The sequence below is a fragment of the Pleurodeles waltl genome, chromosome 3_1, assembly GCF_031143425.1.
Source record: "Pleurodeles waltl isolate 20211129_DDA chromosome 3_1, aPleWal1.hap1.20221129, whole genome shotgun sequence".
Lineage (NCBI taxonomy): Eukaryota > Metazoa > Chordata > Amphibia > Caudata > Salamandridae > Pleurodeles > Pleurodeles waltl.
The window spans coordinates 1,988,500,178-1,988,524,495 of record NC_090440.1 but is presented as its reverse complement, the minus strand read 5'-3'; the positions used below and the strand labels follow the sequence as shown (position 1 = coordinate 1,988,524,495).

General features: G+C 45.2%; 4 non-coding genes across 4 annotated transcripts; all 4 read left to right on the top strand.

Annotated features, from left to right (window-relative positions):
* Positions 1 to 7,526: 7,526 nt before the first annotated feature.
* Positions 7,527 to 7,744, top strand: LOC138286109 (small nucleolar RNA U3). Its single transcript, XR_011201803.1, has one exon. It is a non-coding gene; the product is annotated as a small nucleolar RNA U3 (small nucleolar RNA).
* Positions 7,745 to 11,865: 4,121 nt separating this feature from the next.
* LOC138286080 (small nucleolar RNA U3) lies at positions 11,866 to 12,083 on the top strand. The gene has a single exon (XR_011201775.1). It is a non-coding gene; the product is annotated as a small nucleolar RNA U3 (small nucleolar RNA).
* A 5,022-nt stretch (positions 12,084 to 17,105) lies between these two features.
* On the top strand, positions 17,106 to 17,323 carry LOC138286079 (small nucleolar RNA U3). The gene has a single exon (XR_011201774.1). It is a non-coding gene; the product is annotated as a small nucleolar RNA U3 (small nucleolar RNA).
* A 5,027-nt stretch (positions 17,324 to 22,350) lies between these two features.
* On the top strand, positions 22,351 to 22,568 carry LOC138286078 (small nucleolar RNA U3). The gene has a single exon (XR_011201773.1). It is a non-coding gene; the product is annotated as a small nucleolar RNA U3 (small nucleolar RNA).
* Positions 22,569 to 24,318: the final 1,750 nt, after the last annotated feature.

The following is a 24,318-nucleotide window of genomic DNA, read 5'->3' as shown; positions in this document are numbered from 1 at the left end:
GCACCCTTCCCCCCATTAGGAGAAAGAGAAGGTTGGAGTTCCAGGCGGAACAAGTACCACAACCAAAAGTGGTGAAAAGAGTTACACCACCACCCTCTCCTCCGCCCGTGATTAACGTTTCACCAGCACAAACGCCATCACACTCCCCAGCTCACACCACCATGAGCCAGGGTGACCAAGACCAGGACGCATGGGACCTATACGACGCCCCAGTGTCAGATAACAGCCCAGAGGCATACCCTACAAAACCATCTCCACCAGAAGACAGCACCGCGTACTCTCAGGTGGTGGCTAGAGCAGCACAATTTCACAACGTAAGCCTCCACTCAGAACAGGTCGAGGATGATTTCCTGTTCAACACACTCTCCTCCACCCACAGCTCCTACCAAAGCCTGCCTATGCTCCCTGGTATGCTCCGGCACGCAAAAGACATATTTAAGGACCCGGTCAAAAGTAGGGCAATCACACCAAGGGTGGAAAAAAAGTATAAGCCGCCTCCTACAGACCCGGCTTTCATCACAACACAGCTGCCACCAGACTCTGTTGTTGTAGGAGCAGCTAGGAAAAGGGCCAACTCTCACACATCTGGAGATGCACCACCCCCAGATAAAGAAAGCCGCAAGTTTGATGCAGCTGGTAAAAGAGTCGCAGCACAAGCTGCAAACCAGTGGCGCATCGCGAACTCCCAGGCACTACTTGCGCGCTATGACAGAGCCCACTGGGACGAGATGCAACATCTCATTGAACATCTGCCCAAAGACTTCCAAAATAGGGCAAAACAAGTGGTTGAGGAGGGACAGGCCATCTCCAACAACCAGATCCGCTCCTCCATGGACGCTGCAGATACAGCTGCACGGACAATTAATACATCTGTAACTATCAGAAGGCATGCATGGCTCCGAACGTCTGGATTTAAACCAGAGATTCAACAAGCAGTTCTCAATATGCCTTTTAATGAAAAAGAACTGTTCGGTCCAGAAGTGGACACAGCGATTGAGAAACTCAAAAAAGATACGGACACTGCCAAAGCCATGGGCGCACTCTACTCCCCGCAGAGCAGAGGGAATTACAGCTCATTCCGTAAAACGCCCTTTCGAGGGGGGTTTCGGGGTCAAAGCACACAAGCCAGCACCTCACAAGCCACACCGTCCAGTTACCAAGGACAGTATAGAGGAGGTTTTCGGGGACAATATAGAGGAGGGCAATTCCCTAGAAATAGAGGAAGATTCCAAAGCCCCAAAACCCCTACTACTAAACAGTGACTCACATGTCACTCACCCCCTCCACACAACACCAGTGGGGGGACGAATAGGTCATTATTACAGAGCATGGGAGAAAATCACTACAGACACTTGGGTTCTAGCAATTATCCAACATGGTTACTGCATAGAATTTCTACAGTTCCCTCCAAACATACCACCAAAAGCACAAAATTTAACAACACACCATTCCAATCTCCTAGAGATAGAAGTGCAGGCACTATTGCAAAAGAATGCAATCGAATTAGTGCCAAACACACAAATAAACACAGGAGTTTACTCACTGTACTTTCTGATACCAAAGAAGGACAAAACACTGAGACCAATCCTAGACCTCAGAGTAGTCAACACTTTCATCAAATCAGACCACTTCCACATGGTCACACTACAAGAAGTATTGCCATTGCTAAAGCTGCACGACTACATGGCAACTTTAGACCTCAAGGATGCTTATTTCCATATACCAATTCACCCATCGCACAGGAAATACCTAAGGTTTGTATTCAAAGGAATACATTACCAATTCAAGGTACTGCCTTTCGGATTAACAACCGCACCAAGAGTCTTTACCAAATGTCTAGCGGTAGTCGCTGCACACATCAGAAGGCAGCAAATACATGTGTTCCCATATCTAGACGACTGGCTAATCAAGGCCCATTCGTTAATAGAGTGCTCAAATCACACAAATCATATCATACAAACCCTCTTCAAACTAGGGTTCACCGTCAATTTCACAAAATCCAAGATTCGGCCACGCAAGGTACAACAATACCTGGGAGCCATAATAGACACATCAAAAGGAGTAGCCACTCCAAGTCCACAAAGAATTCAAAATTTCAACACCATCATACAACGCATGTATCCAACACAAAAGATACAAGCAAAGATGGTATTACAACTCCTAGGCATGATGTCATCATGCATAGCCATTGTCCCAAACGCAAGACTGCACATGAGGCCCTTACAACAATGCCTAGCATCACAGTGGTCTCAAGCACAGGGTCACCTTCTAGATCTGGTGTTAATAGACCGCCAAACTTACCTCTCGCTTCTGTGGTGGAACAACATAAATTTAAACAAGGGGCGGCCTTTCCAAGACCCAGTGCCACAATACGTAATAACAACAGATGCTTCCATGACAGGGTGGGGAGCACACCTCGATCAACACAGCATACAAGGACAATGGAACGTACATCAAACAAAACTGCATATCAATCACCTAGAACTTCTTGCAGTTTTTCAAGCACTAAAAGCTTTCCAACCAATAATAGTTCACAAATACATTCTCGTCAAAACAGACAACATGACAACAATGTATTATCTAAACAAGCAGGGAGGGACGCACTCCACGCAGTTAAGCATGTTAGCACAAAAAATTTGGCATTGGGCAATTCACAACCAAATTCGCCTAATTGCACAGTTTATACCAGGGATACAAAATCAACTCGCAGACAATCTCTCTCGAGATCACCAACAGGTCCACGAATGGGAAATTCACCCCCAAATACTGAACACTTATTTCAAACTCTGGGGAACACCTCAGATAGACTTGTTTGCGACAAGGGAGAACGCAAAATGCCAAAACTTCGCATCCAGATACCCACACAAACAATCCCAAGGCAATGCCCTATGGATGAACTGGTCAGGGATATTTGCTTACGCTTTTCCTCCTCTCCCTCTCCTTCCTTACCTGGTAAACAAACTCAGTCAAAGCAAACTCAAACTCATATTGATAGCACCAACTTGGGCAAGGCAACCCTGGTACACAACGCTGCTAGACCTATCAGTGGTACCCTGCATCAAATTGCCCAACAGGCCAGATCTGTTGACACAGCACAACCAAAAGATCAGACACCCAGATCCAGCATCGCTGAATCTAGCAATCTGGCTCCTGAAATCCTAGAATTCGGGCACTTACAACTTACCCAAGAATGTATGGAAGTCATAAAACAAGCAAGAAGGCCATCCACCAGGCACTGCTATGCAAGTAAATGGAAGAGGTTTGTTTGCTACTGCCATATTAATCAAATACAACCATTACACACAACTCCAGAACATGTAGTGGGTTACTTGCTTCACTTACAAAAATCTAACCTAGCTTTCTCTTCCATTAAGATTCACCTTGCAGCAATATCTGCATACCTGCAGACTACCTATTCAACTTCCCTATATAAAATACCAGTCATTAAAGCATTCATGGAGGGCCGTAGGAGAATTATACCACCAAGAACACTACCTGTTCCTTCATGGAACCTAAATGTTGTCCTAACTAGACTTATGGGTCCACCTTTTGAACCCATGCACTCCTGCGACATACAGTTCCTAACCTGGAAGGTGGCATTTCTCATCGCCATTACTTCCCTGAGAAGAGTAAGCGAGATTCAGGCGTTTACTATACAGGAACCTTTTATACAACTACACAAAAATAAAGTCGTCCTAAGGACCAATCCTAAATTTTTGCCAAAGGTTATTTCACCGTTCCATCTAAATCAAACAGTGGAACTTCCGGTGTTCTTTCCACAGCCAGATACCGTAGCTGAAAGGGCACTACATACATTAGATGTCAAAAGAGCATTAATGTATTACATTGACAGAACAAAGAACATCAGAAAGACTAAACAACTCTTTATTGCATTTCAAAAACCTCATGCAGGAAACCCAATTTCAAAACAAGGTATAGCCAGATGGATAGTTAAATGCATCCAAATCTGCTACCTTAAAGCTAAACGACAGCTGCCCATTACACCAAGGGCACACTCAACCAGAAAGAAAGGTGCTACCATGGCCTTTCTAGGAAACATCCCAATGCAAGAAATATGTAAGGCAGCCACATGGTCTACGCCTCACACATTCACCAAGCACTACTGTGTAGACGTGTTATCCGCACAACAAGCCACAGTAGGTCAAGCTGTATTAAGGACATTATTTCAGACTACTTCCACTCCTACAGGCTGATCCACCGCTTTTGGGGAAATAACTGCTTACTAGTCTATTGCAGAACATGCGTATCTACAGCGACAGATGCCATCGAACTGAAAATGTCACTTACCCAGTGTACATCTGTTCGTGGCATCAGTCGCAGTAGATTCGCATGTGCCCACCCGCCTCCCCGGGAGCCTGTAGCAGTTTGGAAGTTACCTTCAATTATTTATATATGTATCATCTCAACCTTAAATAAGTGCATACTTAGTCACTCCATTGCATGGGCACTATTACTACAATTCAACTCCTACCTCACCCTCTGCGGGGAAAAACAATCGAGGATGGAGTCGACGCCCATGCGCAATGGAGACAAAAGGAGGAGTCACTCGGTCCCGTGACTCGAAAGACTTCTTCGAAGAAAAACAACTTGTAACACTCCGGCCCAACACCAGATGGCGAGCTATTGCAGAACATGCGAATCTACTGCGACTGATGCCACGAACAGATGTACACTGGGTAAGTGACATTTTCATTCTCTTTGTTGTTTCCCCTTTCTATGTGTGCTGCGTTTTGCAGCACGCATAGGAAAAGGGAAAAGCCTCCCAAGATTGTTTTTGTGTAGGAAGGTGCCTCTTCCTTCACAAAAACAATTTTGCCTACAACGCAGACAACCTTGCACCATGGTGCAAGGTTGCCGGCGCTGGCTCTAGGCAGTCAAAATGGCTCCAGCGCAGTGGAAAAGGACAGTATTGCATACATATAACACATTATTGCCCGTTTTCTTTGACACAGGGCACAGCAATGTGACTTGCTGTGCTGCCCTGCGCCAAAATGTCGTAAATCTGCCCCAGTGTTTGTAAGTGTCAGAGAGTTGTTGCAGAAAAGCCCTGATCTGGAAAGGAAGGGCAGAGTTGTATTTATGAAACAACTGTCTTTTGTTGATGGCTGTTCCTTTCTTCATTTGAGGAAGGGCTGGATGACGGATACATTCACTGAAATGTTCGGTTCCTATTCTGAAGAATACTAGGATCAAAATTGTCCCGACAAGGATTCACTCCCCGGTGAACGGAATCTTCTGTACAAGAAAAATAAACCGTGTTTTGGATACTTCTATAATACAGAGGCCCATATTTATACTTTTTGACGCTAAACTGCGCTAACGCAGTTTAGCGTCAAAAAGTTTTGCGCCGGCTAACGCCATTCTGAAGCGCCATGCGGGCGCCGTATTTATTGAATGGCGTTAGCCGGCGCAAGCAGACCGGCGCTGCCTGGTGTGCGCGAGAAAAACCACGTACACCAGGCAGCGCCGGCGTAGGGGGAAAATGGCGCATGGGCGTCTTAAAATGGGGCAAGTCAGGTTACGTCGAAAAAATCGTCGTAACCCGACTTGCGCCATTTATTTTCGACGCCCATCCCCCATCAACATGACTCCTATCATTGTAAAGATAGGAGTCATGCCCCCTTGCCCAATGGCCATGCCCAGGGGACTTCTGTCCCCTGGGCATGGTCATTGGGCATAGTGGCATGTAGGGGGGCACAAATCAGGCCCCCCTATGCCAAAAAAAATTATTAAAAAAAAATAAAAAAATACTTACCTGAATGTCCCTGGGGTGGGTCCCTCCAGCCTTGGGTGTCCTCCTGGGGTGGGCAAGGGTGGCAGGGGCGGTCCCTGGGGGCAGGGGAGGGCACTGTGGGCTCATTTTGAGCCCACTTGTCCCTTAACGCCATGCCTGACCCAGGCGTTAAAAAGCGGCGCAAATGCGCCGTTTTAAGCCACGCCCACTCCCGGGCGTCTCTTTTGCCCGGGAGTATAAATACCACGTAAAGGCCTGGGAGTCATTTTTTAGACGGGAACGCCTCCCTTGCATATCATTAACGCAAGGAAGGGGTTCACGCTAAAAAATGACGCACATTCCGGGAACTTTGGCGCTAGACGCCTCTAACGCCATAGTATAAATATGGCGTTAGTTGGCGTTAGTTTAGCATCGAATTTGCGTCGAAAAAAACGACGCAAATTCGGCGCAGAGATGCCTAAAAGTCATGGGGCCTGGAAAAGCTGCATATGTTCAAAGCGGCTGGTAGGACAAGGTGTTGCTGATGTGAAGGCTTTCTTTGATGTCCAGGTATTCAGAGCTCATCTGAAAGTGGTAGGTTTCCGTTGTAACCCGTGGTTCCTGCGGAATGCCATCGCCTTGTAAGGGTCTTACACGTGAACTGGGGGAGAGTTACTTTGTTTGGGGAGACTGATTGAAGACATTGCCATACATTTGATCTGTGGTGCAACTTTTCAAAATGTAAAGGTAGGTTGCTTGCTACACCTTTTGTTTCCATACTTGCAAACCTACCAGGTCGTTTCTCATTCACTAGCAATCAGTATCACGCTTTCGGCACATTGAAAGGTCATAATCTGAACCAAATATTCTGATTGAAAACTGTCTTCCTGCAAAATCCTGTGGAACCTGCCGTTTTGTTTCAAGTTTTCCCCATTTTCCCTTGTGTAAGGCATTGCAGTAGTCCAAATGAGTGCTAATTAATGCTCTGCCTCTTAACATGTAAATCGATTTGCGTCAGGAAGTTGAACATCTCACCAAGATATCTGAGGATGAAACTACCAGAGAAATCCATGTCTTGGCTTGAGCTTCAAAATGAAGGCTGTGAACAAGAATAATTCCCAGTGTTTTCACCACCTACACTTTCAGCACAGTATGATGTGAACTCAGAGGGCAAGTGTGTGCTGCTTTACTTGAACAGAGTAAGCGCTCTGGTGATTCTGTCCGATCTCCAGTAAAATGCACCCACTTCGTGCAGTCTGATAATGCGTAGCCATCTTGAAATGGTAATAATTGTCATTTAGTGCAGTGCCGAAAGCTCTGGAAGTAACGGTAGACTGTCTTTTTTGTGAGTTTACCAACTGTTTCTCTTACTTTTTAAACAAGTTAAAATGTGTTTGTTGCGGTAAACGAGAGCAGGAAAGGAAAGTATGGCTGCCGTTTCTTTACCTGTTTGAACTTTAACTTTCATACTGTAGTCCTCTGTCTGTTTCAGGGGCAGCCAACAGGTAACCTGTGTGTGTGTGTGTGTCTGTGTGTGAGACAGGGCCGGGAAAAGGCAGGCTGAATTTGATTGGTGGCTGATTTCTGATATGCAAATTTTTAAAGCATTGTGTCACCCGAGTTCTAGGGAGAACTCTTTCTTGCACAGAAATGCACGCGCATCTGCTGAATGCTATTTTGTGGTCTTATCTATATATTTATATGTTTTTTGACTTGATGCCCAACAGGTGCTTACTGTAGGTAAGAAGGGTTTCCACTTTTTCTGTCTGTGTGAGCTGGAAGTGGTTCAGGCAAGACTATACTTTCAGGGGTCATTTCTATAGTTTTTAACTGAGGAAATGTGTTCGAAAGTGTCTGGTCTTCGCTAACCACGAGGAAGAGTTGTAGTGTTTTCTTCTGAGCGCGAAGCCAGTGGACAGTGTTGCATTTGTGCAGCTGCTGTCTGCTATTGATGAACGTTCCTCTCTTCTTTTACGAAGAACTGGAGGAAGGAAACACAAACTGAGTGGTTAGCTTCTTGTTTCAGTTTAAGAGAGTACAGCATTTTAAACTTCTTTTCTTGGATATTTGATGGTTGCCAGATTCTCACTTGACTTGTATTTGCAATCACCTCTTTTGGGCTTTTTTGGGGCTTTCTTTTATAAACTGAGCTTTTCAAACGGTCTTTCTAATCGTAATTTGGTACATTTAAGTAAGGAGGGTCTTTTCAAATGGACCCGGGGAAGGGGAAGATTTACTCACCTCTTACGCAACTCAGCAGGACAACTTGAGGATAAAACGTAGAGAAACAAAGATATTTCTCCTTGTTGCTCCTCAGTTGGGAAGGCGTACGCGTTCCCAGGTTTACTACTCTTAGTAAATCTGGGAATGCATGAAAGAGCATGGGTGGATGCCTAAGATCACCCACTCCCTACCCATGGAACGCCTTCCCGGCAAACAGTAACGCAAGGCAGCGACTTGCGCTGCCATGGGTTACTCTAGATTTATTAAGACATGCAATGCCACGCAAGGTGGCCTTGCGTGGTTTAGTAAACCTCACTGATGCCCTGGTGTTGCCTTACGCTGTGATAACGCAAGCGTTTCATAAATCTGGGCCTCTATGTTTGATCTATTTTTAGAGTTTAGACATCTTCCACACAATTAGTGCCGCTCAGTGGCTTATCGCCCTGTCGAATTGACGTGGGGAAAAGGGGCTTTCTAATGCTAGTTAGTCTTTTTAGACTAAAACCAAGAGTAACACCCTGGTCACAGGTCCTAAAATGTATAAGGCTGTTGAGGATCTTAGACCGATGAGGACAAAGAACGCCGTCTTGGGCATTTGCTAAGGTGTTGCACGGGGACTCGCATAGCACAAAGTAACGTAAGCGTAAAGGATTGCATCTGATTACTTACCATAAAAGCCTGTAGGCGCAGCAGAAAATCATTCAGCTTCCCAGGAACGCTCGCACAACCTCTAGTACATCAAGGGCTAGATGTCTTAGGACATTGGAATTTTTTAAGATTCATTGGGGACAGTGAAGTTGCAACAATCAAATAATGGTTGGAATAAGCCATCTGGTCTAATATTCTAGCAAATGTCGTTTTTTTGGCTTTCCTGTTTAATTTAAAGCATTCTTACCTCATTGAACGAAATGTTGAGCTGTCAGCATAGGCGTCGTTCCTCTGCTGTCACATTAGTTAAATGCCCTGTCCCCTCGCTTTTGTCAATAACTCTCAACAGAAGACGTTTAATGATCCCTTTGGGCCCCTAATAATGTTCTCGTATGCTATATTAGAACACTGCAAGATTGATAGCCTCATGAAGAAAATCGGAATGCCAGCAGCTTTTAAACAGTAGAATAATCCCTGTACCTTGAAAATGGTAAAGCTGCAATGTGTGGAACCCCGGAGGCCGCCATTTTGGAGTTCAAACATGCCCCAATGCCGGGGAAACGAGGTGGGTGGGTTGGCGGCAGAGCGTGAATTGGAGAAGGTTCCGCTCTGGCGGCAGGCCAGTTGAGTGCTTCAAAACTTTGCCTAATCTTGGCTTTATAGGAGCCAGGAGCGTAGCCCGACTGCCTTCCCAGCAATGTCCTTTTTTAAAATAATGAAATAAATAGATAAGTAAATATAAAAACAAAAAACAAAGTAAGACTAAATTGTGGTACCCTCTAGCCTGCTGGAAGAGGGGATGTGGACTGTTTTTCGCCTTCAACTTGAGCCTGTCGTGCTGAAGCAATACTTTAGTTAGCGGCATAGACCACAGCAGCAGTTTTTAAAGTCTGTATCACTTACCATCTGAGAGCTAAGCCAGATGGCAGCAAAAATGCTGTTGTGACATCTTCCTGTGCCACTGGAACAGAGTGGCATAGCGTTATAAAAAGTTTCTGAAGAAAGGAACTGGAACTAGTGGGGCATATTTAAGAGAGGCTTGCACTGCAGTTGCGTGACTTCTAGTGACGCAACAGCGGTCAGACCTTTTAACCATATCTAGGAGATCACGCAAAGCCACTTGGCGTGGCTTTGAATAGTCCCGTAGATAGTGATTAAGGCAAGGCATTGTAAAGCGGTGCGCTGGCTTACTCTGCATTAGGGAGGCGATCCAAGGGCTTTGCAGTGTGTGTTCCAACGCAACACCCATGTTGTTAGACGCATCCCCAAATTTACAGAGCAATGTAAATCTGGGAATGCACCAACACCTTACCCCTCCCCAGGGGAGGGTCAGTGAGGAGAAATATCTTTATTTCTCTTTGTTGTTTCCCCTTTCTATGTGTGCTGCGTTTTGCAGCACGCATAGGAAAAGGGAAAAGCCTCCCAAGATTGTTTTTGTGTAGGAAGGTGCCTCTTCCTTCACAAAAACAATTTTGCCTACAACGCAGACAACCTTGCACCATGGTGCAAGGTTGCCGGCGCTGGCTCTAGGCAGTCAAAATGGCTCCAGCGCAGTGGAAAAGGACAGTATTGCATACATATAACACATTATTGCCCGTTTTCTTTGACACAGGGCACAGCAATGTGACTTGCTGTGCTGCCCTGCGCCAAAATGACGTAAATCTGCCCCAGTGTTTGTAAGTGTCAGAGAGTTGTTGCAGAAAAGCCCTGATCTGGAAAGGAAGGGCAGAGTTGTATTTATGAAACAACTGTCTTTTGTTGATGGCTGTTCCTTTCTTCATTTGAGGAAGGGCTGGATGACGGATACATTCACTGAAATGTTCGGTTCCTATTCTGAAGAATACTAGGATCAAAATTGTCCCGACAAGGATTCACTCCCCGGTGAACGGAATCTTCTGTACAATAAAAATAAACCGTGTTTTGGATACTTCTATAATACAGAGATGCCTAAAAGTCATGGGGCCTGGAAAAGCTGCATATGTTCAAAGCGGCTGGTAGGACAAGGTGTTGCTGATGTGAAGGCTTTCTTTGATGTCCAGGTATTCAGAGCTCATCTGAAAGTGGTAGGTTCCGTTGTAACCCGTGGTTCCTGCGGAATGCCATCGCCTTGTAAGGGTCTTACACGTGAACTGGGGGAGAGTTACTTTGTTTGGGGAGACTGATTGAAGACATTGCCATACATTTGATCTGTGGTGCAACTTTTCAAAATGTAAAGGTAGGTTGCTTGCTACACCTTTTGTTTCCATACTTGCAAACCTACCAGGTCGTTTCTCATTCACTAGCAATCAGTATCACGCTTTCGGCACATTGAAAGGTCATAATCTGAACCAAATATTCTGATTGAAAACTGTCTTCCTGCAAAATCCTGTGGAACCTGCCGTTTTGTTTCAAGTTTTCCCCATTTTCCCTTGTGTAAGGCATTGCAGTAGTCCAAATGAGTGCTAATTAATGCTCTGCCTCTTAACATGTAAATCGATTTGCGTCAGGAAGTTGAACATCTCACCAAGATATCTGAGGATGAAACTACCAGAGAAATCCATGTCTTGGCTTGAGCTTCAAAATGAAGGCTGTGAACAAGAATAATTCCCAGTGTTTTCACCACCTACACTTTCAGCACAGTATGATGTGAACTCAGAGGGCAAGTGTGTGCTGCTTTACTTGAACAGAGTAAGCGCTCTGGTGATTCTGTCCGATCTCCAGTAAAATGCACCCACTTCGTGCAGTCTGATAATGCGTAGCCATCTTGAAATGGTAATAATTGTCATTTAGTGCAGTGCCGAAAGCTCTGGAAGTAACGGTAGACTGTCTTTTTTGTGAGTTTACCAACTGTTTCTCTTACTTTTTAAACAAGTTAAAATGTGTTTGTTGCGGTAAACGAGAGCAGGAAAGGAAAGTATGGCTGCCGTTTCTTTACCTGTTTGAACTTTAACTTTCATACTGTAGTCCTCTGTCTGTTTCAGGGGCAGCCAACAGGTAACCTGTGTGTGTGTGTGTGTCTGTGTGTGAGACAGGGCCGGGAAAAGGCAGGCTGAATTTGATTGGTGGCTGATTTCTGATATGCAAATTTTTAAAGCATTGTGTCACCCGAGTTCTAGGGAGAACTCTTTCTTGCACAGAAATGCACGCGCATCTGCTGAATGCTATTTTGTGGTCTTATCTATATATTTATATGTTTTTTGACTTGATGCCCAACAGGTGCTTACTGTAGGTAAGAAGGGTTTCCACTTTTTCTGTCTGTGTGAGCTGGAAGTGGTTCAGGCAAGACTATACTTTCAGGGATCATTTCTATAGTTTTTAACTGAGGAAATGTGTTCGAAAGTGTCTGGTCTTCGCTAACCACGAGGAAGAGTTGTAGTGTTTTCTTCTGAGCGCGAAGCCAGTGGACAGTGTTGCATTTGTGCAGCTGCTGTCTGCTATTGATGAACGTTCCTCTCTTCTTTTACGAAGAACTGGAGGAAGGAAACACAAACTGAGTGGTTAGCTTCTTGTTTCAGTTTAAGAGAGTACAGCATTTTAAACTTCTTTTCTTGGATATTTGATGGTTGCCAGATTCTCACTTGACTTGTATTTGCAATCACCTCTTTTGGGCTTTTTTGGGGCTTTCTTTTATAAACTGAGCTTTTCAAATGGTCTTTCTTATCGTAATTTGGTACATTTAAGTAAGGAGGGTCTTTTCAAATGGACCCGGGGAAGGGGAAGATTTACTCACCTCTTACGCAACTCAGCAGGACAACTTGAGGATAAAACGTAGAGAAACAAAGATATTTCTCCTTGTTGCTCCTCAGTTGGGAAGGCGTACGCGTTCCCAGGTTTACTACTCTTAGTAAATCTGGGAATGCATGAAAGAGCATGGGTGGATGCCTAAGATCACCCACTCCCTACCCATGGAACGCCTTCCCGGCAAACAGTAACGCAAGGCAGCGACTTGCGCTGCCATGGGTTACTCTAGATTTATTAAGACATGCAATGCCACGCAAGGTGGCCTTGCGTGGTTTAGTAAACCTCACTGATGCCCTGGTGTTGCCTTACGCTGTGATAACGCAAGCGTTTCATAAATCTGGGCCTCTATGTTTGATCTATTTTTAGAGTTTAGACATCTTCCACACAATTAGTGCCGCTCAGTGGCTTATCGCCCTGTCGAATTGACGTGGGGAAAAGGGGCTTTCTAATGCTAGTTAGTCTTTTTAGACTAAAACCAAGAGTAACACCCTGGTCACAGGTCCTAAAATGTATAAGGCTGTTGAGGATCTTAGACCGATGAGGACAAAGAACGCCGTCTTGGGCATTTGCTAAGGTGTTGCACGGGGACTCGCATAGCACAAAGTAACGTAAGCGTAAAGGATTGCATCTGATTACTTACCATAAAAGCCTGTAGGCGCAGCAGAAAATCATTCAGCTTCCCAGGAACGCTCGCACAACCTCTAGTACATCAAGGGCTAGATGTCTTAGGACATTGGAATTTTTTAAGATTCATTGGGGACAGTGAAGTTGCAACAATCAAATAATGGTTGGAATAAGCCATCTGGTCTAATATTCTAGCAAATGTCGTTTTTTTGGCTTTCCTGTTTAATTTAAAGCATTCTTACCTCATTGAACGAAATGTTGAGCTGTCAGCATAGGCGTCGTTCCTCTGCTGTCACATTAGTTAAATGCCCTGTCCCCTCGCTTTTGTCAATAACTCTCAACAGAAGACGTTTAATGATCCCTTTGGGCCCCTAATAATGTTCTCGTATGCTATATTAGAACACTGCAAGATTGATAGCCTCATGAAGAAAATCGGAATGCCAGCAGCTTTTAAACAGTAGAATAATCCCTGTACCTTGAAAATGGTAAAGCTGCAATGTGTGGAACCCCGGAGGCCGCCATTTTGGAGTTCAAACATGCCCCAATGCCGGGGAAACGAGGTGGGTGGGTTGGCGGCAGAGCGTGAATTGGAGAAGGTTCCGCTCTGGCGGCAGGCCAGTTGAGTGCTTCAAAACTTTGCCTAATCTTGGCTTTATAGGAGCCAGGAGCGTAGCCCGACTGCCTTCCCAGCAATGTCCTTTTTTAAAATAATGAAATAAATAGATAAGTAAATATAAAAACAAAAAACAAAGTAAGACTAAATTGTGGTACCCTCTAGCCTGCTGGAAGAGGGGATGTGGACTGTTTTTCGCCTTCAACTTGAGCCTGTCGTGCTGAAGCAATACTTTAGTTAGCGGCATAGACCACAGCAGCAGTTTTTAAAGTCTGTATCACTTACCATCTGAGAGCTAAGCCAGATGGCAGCAAAAATGCTGTTGTGACATCTTCCTGTGCCACTGGAACAGAGTGGCATAGCGTTATAAAAAGTTTCTGAAGAAAGAAACTGGAACTAGTGGGGCATATTTAAGAGAGGCTTGCACTGCAGTTGCGTGACTTCTAGTGACGCAACAGCGGTCAGACCTTTTAACCATATCTAGGAGATCACGCAAAGCCACTTGGCGTGGCTTTGAATAGTCCCGTAGATAGTGATTAAGGCAAGGCATTGTAAAGCGGTGCGCTGGCTTACTCTGCATTAGGGAGGCGATCCAAGGGCTTTGCAGTGTGTGTTCCAACGCAACACCCATGTTGTTAGACGCATCCCCAAATTTACAGAGCAATGTAAATCTGGGAATGCACCAACACCTTACCCCTCCCCAGGGGAGGGTCAGTGAGGAGAAATATCTTTATTTCTCTTTGTTGTTTCCCCTTTCTATGTGTGCTGCGTTTTGCAGCACACATAGGAAAAGGGAAAAGCCTCCCAAGATTGTTTTTGTGTAGGAAGGTGCCTCTTCCTTCACAAAAACAATTTTGCCTACAACGCAGACAACCTTGCACCATGGTGCAAGGTTGCCGGCGCTGGCTCTAGGCAGTCAAAATGGCTCCAGCGCAGTGGAAAAGGACAGTATTGCATACATATAACACATTATTGCCCGTTTTCTTTGACACAGGGCACAGCAATGTGACTTGCTGTGCTGCCCTGCGCCAAAATGTCGTAAATCTGCCCCAGTGTTTGTAAGTGTCAGAGAGTTGTTGCAGAAAAGCCCTGATCTGGAAAGGAAGGGCAGAGTTGTATTTATGAAACAACTGTCTTTTGTTGATGGCTGTTCCTTTCTTCATTTGAGGAAGGGCTGGATGACGGATACATTCACTGAAATGTTCGGTTCCTATTCTGAAGAATACTAGGATCAAAATTGTCCCGACAAGGATTCACTCCCCGGTGAACGGAATCTTCTGTACAAGAAAAATAAACCGTGTTTTGGATACTTCTATAATACAGAGGCCCATATTTATACTTTTTGACGCTAAACTGCGCTAACGCAGTTTAGCGTCAAAAAGTTTTGCGCCGGCTAACGCCATTCTGAAGCGCCATGCGGGCGCCGTATTTATTGAATGGCGTTAGCCGGCGCAAGCAGACCGGCGCTGCCTGGTGTGCGCGAGAAAAACCACGTACACCAGGCAGCGCCGGCGTAGGGGGAAAATGGCGCATGGGCGTCTTAAAATGGGGCAAGTCAGGTTACGTCGAAAAAATCGTCGTAACCCGACTTGCGCCATTTATTTTCGACGCCCATCCCCCATCAACATGACTCCTATCATTGTAAAGATAGGAGTCATGCCCCCTTGCCCAATGGCCATGCCCAGGGGACTTCTGTCCCCTGGGCATGGTCATTGGGCATAGTGGCATGTAGGGGGGCACAAATCAGACCCCCTATGCCAAAAAAAATTATAAAAAAAAAATAAAAAAATACTTACCTGAATGTCCCTGGGGTGGGTCCCTCCAGCCTTGGGTGTCCTCCTGGGGTGGGCAAGGGTGGCAGGGGGGGTCCCTGGGGGCAGGGGAGGGCACTGTGGGCTCATTTTGAGCCCACTTGTCCCTTAACGCCATGCCTGACCCAGGCGTTAAAAAGCGGCGCAAATGCGCCGTTTTAAGCCACGCCCACTCCCGGGCGTCTCTTTTGCCCGGGAGTATAAATACCACGTAAAGGCCTGGGAGTCATTTTTTAGACGGGAACGCCTCCCTTGCATATCATTAACGCAAGGAAGGGGTTCACGCTAAAAAATGACGCACATTCCGGGAACTTTGGCGCTAGACGCCTCTAACGCCATAGTATAAATATGGCGTTAGTTGGCGTTAGTTTAGCGTCGAATTTGCGTCGAAAAAAACGACGCAAATTCGGCGCAGAGATGCCTAAAAGTCATGGGGCCTGGAAAAGCTGCATATGTTCAAAGCGGCTGGTAGGACAAGGTGTTGCTGATGTGAAGGCTTTCTTTGATGTCCAGGTATTCAGAGCTCATCTGAAAGTGGTAGGTTCCGTTGTAACCCGTGGTTCCTGCGGAATGCCATCGCCTTGTAAGGGTCTTACACGTGAACTGGGGGAGAGTTACTTTGTTTGGGGAGACTGATTGAAGACATTGCCATACATTTGATCTGTGGTGCAACTTTTCAAAATGTAAAGGTAGGTTGCTTGCTACACCTTTTGTTTCCATACTTGCAAACCTACCAGGTCGTTTCTCATTCACTAGCAATCAGTATCACGCTTTCGGCACATTGAAAGGTCATAATCTGAACCAAATATTCTGATTGAAAACTGTCTTCCTGCAAAATCCTGTGGAACCTGCCGTTTTGTTTCAAGTTTTCCCCATTTTCCCTTGTGTAAGGCATTGCAGTAGTCCAAATGAGTGCTAATTAATGCTCTGCCTCTTAACATGTAAATCGATTTGCGTCAGGAAGTTGAACATCTCACCAAGATATCTGAGGATGAAACTACCAGAGAAATCCATGTCTTGGCTTGAGCTTCAAAATGAAGGCTGTGAACAAGAATAATTCCCAGTGTTTTCACCACCTACACTTTCAGCACAGTATGATGTGAACTCAGAGGGCAAGTGTGTGCTGCTTTACTTGAACAGAGTAAGCGCTCTGGTGATTCTGTCCGATCTCCAGTAAAATGCACCCACTTCGTGCAGTCTGATAATGCGTAGCCATCTTGAAATGGTAATAATTGTCATTTAGTGCAGTGCCGAAAGCTCTGGAAGTAACGGTAGACTGTCTTTTTTGTGAGTTTACCAACTGTTTCTCTTACTTTTTAAACAAGTTAAAATGTGTTTGTTGCGGTAAACGAGAGCAGGAAAGGAAAGTATGGCTGCCGTTTCTTTACCTGTTTGAACTTTAACTTTCATACTGTAGTCCTCTGTCTGTTTCAGGGGCAGCCAACAGGTAACCTGTGTGTGTGTGTGTCTGTGTGTGAGACAGGGCCGGGAAAAGGCAGGCTGAATTTGATTGGTGGCTGATTTCTGATATGCAAATTTTTAAAGCATTGTGTCACCCGAGTTCTAGGGAGAACTCTTTCTTGCACAGAAATGCACGCGCATCTGCTGAATGCTATTTTGTGGTCTTATCTATATATTTATATGTTTTTTGACTTGATGCCCAACAGGTGCTTACTGTAGGTAAGAAGGGTTTCCACTTTTTCTGTCTGTGTGAGCTGGAAGTGGTTCAGGCAAGACTATACTTTCAGGGATCATTTCTATAGTTTTTAACTGAGGAAATGTGTTCGAAAGTGTCTGGTCTTCGCTAACCACGAGGAAGAGTTGTAGTGTTTTCTTCTGAGCGCGAAGCCAGTGGACAGTGTTGCATTTGTGCAGCTGCTGTCTGCTATTGATGAACGTTCCTCTCTTCTTTTACGAAGAACTGGAGGAAGGAAACACAAACTGAGTGGTTAGCTTCTTGTTTCAGTTTAAGAGAGTACAGCATTTTAAACTTCTTTTCTTGGATATTTGATGGTTGCCAGATTCTCACTTGACTTGTATTTGCAATCACCTCTTTTGGGCTTTTTTGGGGCTTTCTTTTATAAACTGAGCTTTTCAAACGGTCTTTCTATAATCGTAATTTGGTACATTTAAGTAAGGAGGGTCTTTTCAAATGGACCCGGGGAAGGGGAAGATTTACTCACCTCTTACGCAACTCAGCAGGACAACTTGAGGATAAAACGTAGAGAAACAAAGATATTTCTCCTTGTTGCTCCTCAGTTGGGAAGGCGTACGCGTTCCCAGGTTTACTACTCTTAGTAAATCTGGGAATGCATGAAAGAGCATGGGTGGATGCCTAAGATCACCCACTCCCTACCCATGGAACGCCTTCCCGGCAAACAGTAACGCAAGGCAGCGACTTGCGCTGCCATGGGTTACTCTAGATTTATTAAGACATGCAATGCCACGCAAGGTGGCCTTGCGTGGTTTAGTAAACCTCACTGATGCCCTGGTGTTGCCTTACGCTGTGATAACGCAAGCGTTTCATAAATCTGGGCCTCTATGTTTGATCTATTTTTAGAGTTTAGACATCTTCCACACAATTAGTGCCGCTCAGTGGCTTATCGCCCTGTCGAATTGACGTGGGGAAAAGGGGCTTTCTAATGCTAGTTAGTCTTTTTAGACTAAAACCAAGAGTAACACCCTGGTCACAGGTCCTAAAATGTATAAGGCTGTTGAGGATCTTAGACCGATGAGGACAAAGAACGCCGTCTTGGGCATTTGCTAAGGTGTTGCACGGGGACTCGCATAGCACAAAGTAACGTAAGCGTAAAGGATTGCATCTGATTACTTACCATAAAAGCCTGTAGGCGCAGCAGAAAATCATTCAGCTTCCCAGGAACGCTCGCACAACCTCTAGTACATCAAGGGCTAGATGTCTTAGGACATTGGAATTTTTTAAGATTCATTGGGGACAGTGAAGTTGCAACAATCAAATAATGGTTGGAATAAGCCATCTGGTCTAATATTCTAGCAAATGTCGTTTTTTTGGCTTTCCTGTTTAATTTAAAGCATTCTTACCTCATTGAACGAAATGTTGAGCTGTCAGCATAGGCGTCGTTCCTCTGCTGTCACATTAGTTAAATGCCCTGTCCCCTCGCTTTTGTCAATAACTCTCAACAGAAGACGTTTAATGATCCCTTTGGGCCCCTAATAATGTTCTCGTATGCTATATTAGAACACTGCAAGATTGATAGCCTCATGAAGAAAATCGGAATGCCAGCAGCTTTTAAACAGTAGAATAATCCCTGTACCTTGAAAATGGTAAAGCTGCAATGTGTGGAACCCCGGAGGCCGCCATTTTGGAGTTCAAACATGCCCCAATGCCGGGGAAACGAGGTGGGTGGGTTGGCGGCAGAGCGTGAATTGGAGAAGGTTCCGCTCTGGCGGCAGGCCAGTTGAGTGCTTCAAAACTTTGCCTAATCTTGGCTTTATAGGAGCCAGGAGCGTAGCCCGACTGCCTTCCCAGCAATGTCCTTTTTTAAAATAATGAAATAAATAGATAAGTAAATATAAAAACAAAAAACAAAGTAAGACTAAATTGTGGTACCCTCTAGCCTGCTGGAAGAGGGGATGTGGACTGTTTTTCGCCTTCAACTTGAGCCTGTCGTGCTGAAGCAATACTTTAGTTAGCGGCATAGACCACAGCAGCAGTTTTTAAAGTCTGTATCACTTACCATCTGAGAGCTAAGCCAGATGGCAGCAAAAATGCTGTTGTGACATCTTCCTGTGCCACTGGAACAGAGTGGCATAGCGTTATAAAAAGTTTCTGAAGAAAGAAACTGGAACTAGTGGGGCATATTTAAGAGAGGCTTGCACTGCAGTTGCGTGACTTCTAGTGACGCAACAGCGGTCAGACCTTTTAACCATATCTAGGAGATCACGCAAAGCCACTTGGCGTGGCTTTGAATAGTCCCGTAGATAGTGATTAAGGCAAGGCATTGTAAAGCGGTGCGCTGGCTTACTCTGCATTAGGGAGGCGATCCAAGGGCTTTGCAGTGTGTGTTCCAACGCAACACCCATGTTGTTAGACGCATCCCCAAATTTACAGAGCAATGTAAATCTGGGAATGCACCAACACCTTACCCCTCCCCAGGGGAGGGTCAGTGAGGAGAAATATCTTTATTTCTCTTTGTTGTTTCCCCTTTCTATGTGTGCTGCGTTTTGCAGCACGCATAGGAAAAGGGAAAAGCCTCCCAAGATTGTTTTTGTGTAGGAAGGTGCCTCTTCCTTCACAAAAACAATTTTGCCTACAACGCAGACAACCTTGCACCATGGTGCAAGGTTGCCGGCGCTGGCTCTAGGCAGTCAAAATGGCTCCAGCGCAGTGGAAAAGGACAGTATTGCATACATATAACACATTATTGCCCGTTTTCTTTGACACAGGGCACAGCAATGTGACTTGCTGTGCTGCCCTGCGCCAAAATGTCGTAAATCTGCCCCAGTGTTTGTAAGTGTCAGAGAGTTGTTGCAGAAAAGCCCTGATCTGGAAAGGAAGGGCAGAGTTGTATTTATGAAACAACTGTCTTTTGTTGATGGCTGTTCCTTTCTTCATTTGAGGAAGGGCTGGATGACGGATACATTCACTGAAATGTTCGGTTCCTATTCTGAAGAATACTAGGATCAAAATTGTCCCGACAAGGATTCACTCCCCGGTGAACGGAATCTTCTGTACAAGAAAAATAAACCGTGTTTTGGATACTTCTATAATACAGAGGCCCATATTTATACTTTTTGACGCTAAACTGCGCTAACGCAGTTTAGCGTCAAAAAGTTTTGCGCCGGCTAACGCCATTCTGAAGCGCCATGCGGGCGCCGTATTTATTGAATGGCGTTAGCCGGCGCAAGCAGACCGGCGCTGCCTGGTGTGCGCGAGAAAAACCACGTACACCAGGCAGCGCCGGCGTAGGGGGAAAATGGCGCATGGGCGTCTTAAAATGGGGCAAGTCAGGTTACGTCGAAAAAATCGTCGTAACCCGACTTGCGCCATTTATTTTCGACGCCCATCCCCCATCAACATGACTCCTATCATTGTAAAGATAGGAGTCATGCCCCCTTGCCCAATGGCCATGCCCAGGGGACTTCTGTCCCCTGGGCATGGTCATTGGGCATAGTGGCATGTAGGGGGGCACAAATCAGGCCCCCCTATGCCAAAAAAAATTATTAAAAAAAAATAAAAAAATACTTACCTGAATGTCCCTGGGGTGGGTCCCTCCAGCCTTGGGTGTCCTCCTGGGGTGGGCAAGGGTGGCAGGGGGGGTCCCTGGGGGCAGGGGAGGGCACTGTGGGCTCATTTTGAGCCCACTTGTCCCTTAACGCCATGCCTGACCCAGGCGTTAAAAAGCGGCGCAAATGCGCCGTTTTAAGCCACGCCCACTCCCGGGCGTCTCTTTTGCCCGGGAGTATAAATACCACGTAAAGGCCTGGGAGTCATTTTTTAGACGGGAACGCCTCCCTTGCATATCATTAACGCAAGGAAGGGGTTCACGCTAAAAAATGACGCACATTCCGGGAACTTTGGCGCTAGGCGCCTCTAACGCCATAGTATAAATATGGCGTTAGTTGGCGTTAGTTTAGCTTCGAATTTGCGTCGAAAAAAACGACGCAAATTCGGCGCAGAGATGCCTAAAAGTCACGGGGCCTGGAAAAGCTGCATATGTTCAAAGCGGCTGGTAGGACAAGGTGTTGCTGATGTGAAGGCTTTCTTTGATGTCCAGGTATTCAGAGCTCATCTGAAAGTGGTAGGTTCCGTTGTAACCCGTGGTTCCTGCGGAATGCCATCGCCTTGTAAGGGTCTTACACGTGAACTGGGGGAGAGTTACTTTGTTTGGGGAGACTGATTGAAGACATTGCCATACATTTGATCTGTGGTGCAACTTTTCAAAATGTAAAGGTAGGTTGCTTGCTACACCTTTTGTTTCCATACTTGCAAACCTACCAGGTCGTTTCTCATTCACTAGCAATCAGTATCACGCTTTCGGCACATTGAAAGGTCATAATCTGAACCAAATATTCTGATTGAAAACTGTCTTCCTGCAAAATCCTGTGGAACCTGCCGTTTTGTTTCATGTTTTCCCCATTTTCCCTTGTGTAAGGCATTGCAGTAGTCCAAATGAGTGCTAATTAATGCTCTGCCTCTTAACATGTAAATCGATTTGCGTCAGGAAGTTGAACATCTCACCAAGATATCTGAGGATGAAACTACCAGAGAAATCCATGTCTTGGCTTGAGCTTCAAAATGAAGGCTGTGAACAAGAATAATTCCCAGTGTTTTCACCACCTACACTTTCAGCACAGTATGATGTGAACTCAGAGGGCAAGTGTGTGCTGCTTTACTTGAACAGAGTAAGCGCTCTGGTGATTCTGTCCGATCTCCAGTAAAATGCACCCACTTCGTGCAGTCTGATAATGCGTAGCCATCTTGAAATGGTAATAATTGTCATTTAGTGCAGTGCCGAAAGCTCTGGAAGTAACGGTAGACTGTCTTTTTTGTGAGTTTACCAACTGTTTCTCTTACTTTTTAAACAAGTTAAAATGTGTTTGTTGCGGTAAACGAGAGCAGGAAAGGAAAGTATGGCTGCCGTTTCTTTACCTGTTTGAACTTTAACTTTCATACTGTAGTCCTCTGTCTGTTTCAGGGGCAGCCAACAGGTAACCTGTGTGTGTGTGTGTGTCTGTGTGTGAGACAGGGCCGGGAAAAGGCAGGCTGAATTTGATTGGTGGCTGATTTCTGATATGCAAATTTTTAAAGCATTGTGTCACCCGAGTTCTAGGGAGAACTCTTTCTTGCACAGAAATGCACGCGCATCTGCTGAATGCTATTTTGTGGTCTTATCTATATATTTATATGTTTTTTGACTTGATGCCCAACAGGTGCTTACTGTAGGTAAGAAGGGTTTCCACTTTTTCTGTCTGTGTGAGCTGGAAGTGGTTCAAGCAAGACTATACTTTCAGGGATCATTTCTATAGTTTTTAACTGAGGAAATGTGTTCGAAAGTGTCTGGTCTTCGCTAACCACGAGGAAGAGTTGTAGTGTTTTCTTCTGAGCGCGAAGCCAGTGGACAGTGTTGCATTTGTGCAGCTGCTGTCTGCTATTGATGAACGTTCCTCTCTTCTTTTACGAAGAACTGGAGGAAGGAAACACAAACTGAGTGGTTAGCTTCTTGTTTCAGTTTAAGAGAGTACAGCATTTTAAACTTCTTTTCTTGGATATTTGATGGTTGCCAGATTCTCACTTGACTTGTATTTGCAATCACCTCTTTTGGGCTTTTTTGGGGCTTTCTTTTATAAACTGAGCTTTTCAAACGGTCTTTCTAATCGTAATTTGGTACATTTAAGTAAGGAGGGTCTTTTCAAATGGACCCGGGGAAGGGGAAGATTTACTCACCTCTTACGCAACTCAGCAGGACAACTTGAGGATAAAACGTAGAGAAACAAAGATATTTCTCCTTGTTGCTCCTCAGTTGGGAAGGCGTACGCGTTCCCAGGTTTACTACTCTTAGTAAATCTGGGAATGCATGAAAGAGCATGGGTGGATGCCTAAGATCACCCACTCCCTACCCATGGAACGCCTTCCCGGCAAACAGTAACGCAAGGCAGCGACTTGCGCTGCCATGGGTTACTCTAGATTTATTAAGACATGCAATGCCACGCAAGGTGGCCTTGCGTGGTTTAGTAAACCTCACTGATGCCCTGGTGTTGCCTTACGCTGTGATAACGCAAGCGTTTCATAAATCTGGGCCTCTATGTTTGATCTATTTTTAGAGTTTAGACATCTTCCACACAATTAGTGCCGCTCAGTGGCTTATCGCCCTGTCGAATTGACGTGGGGAAAAGGGGCTTTCTAATGCTAGTTAGTCTTTTTAGACTAAAACCAAGAGTAACACCCTGGTCACAGGTCCTAAAATGTATAAGGCTGTTGAGGATCTTAGACCGATGAGGACAAAGAACGCCGTCTTGGGCATTTGCTAAGGTGTTGCACGGGGACTCGCATAGCACAAAGTAACGTAAGCGTAAAGGATTGCATCTGATTACTTACCATAAAAGCCTGTAGGCGCAGCAGAAAATCATTCAGCTTCCCAGGAACGCTCGCACAACCTCTAGTACATCAAGGGCTAGATGTCTTAGGACATTGGAATTTTTTAAGATTCATTGGGGACAGTGAAGTTGCAACAATCAAATAATGGTTGGAATAAGCCATCTGGTCTAATATTCTAGCAAATGTCGTTTTTTTGGCTTTCCTGTTTAATTTAAAGCATTCTTACCTCATTGAACGAAATGTTGAGCTGTCAGCATAGGCGTCGTTCCTCTGCTGTCACATTAGTTAAATGCCCTGTCCCCTCGCTTTTGTCAATAACTCTCAACAGAAGACGTTTAATGATCCCTTTGGGCCCCTAATAATGTTCTCGTATGCTATATTAGAACACTGCAAGATTGATAGCCTCATGAAGAAAATCGGAATGCCAGCAGCTTTTAAACAGTAGAATAATCCCTGTACCTTGAAAATGGTAAAGCTGCAATGTGTGGAACCCCGGAGGCCGCCATTTTGGAGTTCAAACATGCCCCAATGCCGGGGAAACGAGGTGGGTGGGTTGGCGGCAGAGCGTGAATTGGAGAAGGTTCCGCTCTGGCGGCAGGCCAGTTGAGTGCTTCAAAACTTTGCCTAATCTTGGCTTTATAGGAGCCAGGAGCGTAGCCCGACTGCCTTCCCAGCAATGTCCTTTTTTAAAATAATGAAATAAATAGATAAGTAAATATAAAAACAAAAAACAAAGTAAGACTAAATTGTGGTACCCTCTAGCCTGCTGGAAGAGGGGATGTGGACTGTTTTTCGCCTTCAACTTGAGCCTGTCGTGCTGAAGCAATACTTTAGTTAGCGGCATAGACCACAGCAGCAGTTTTTAAAG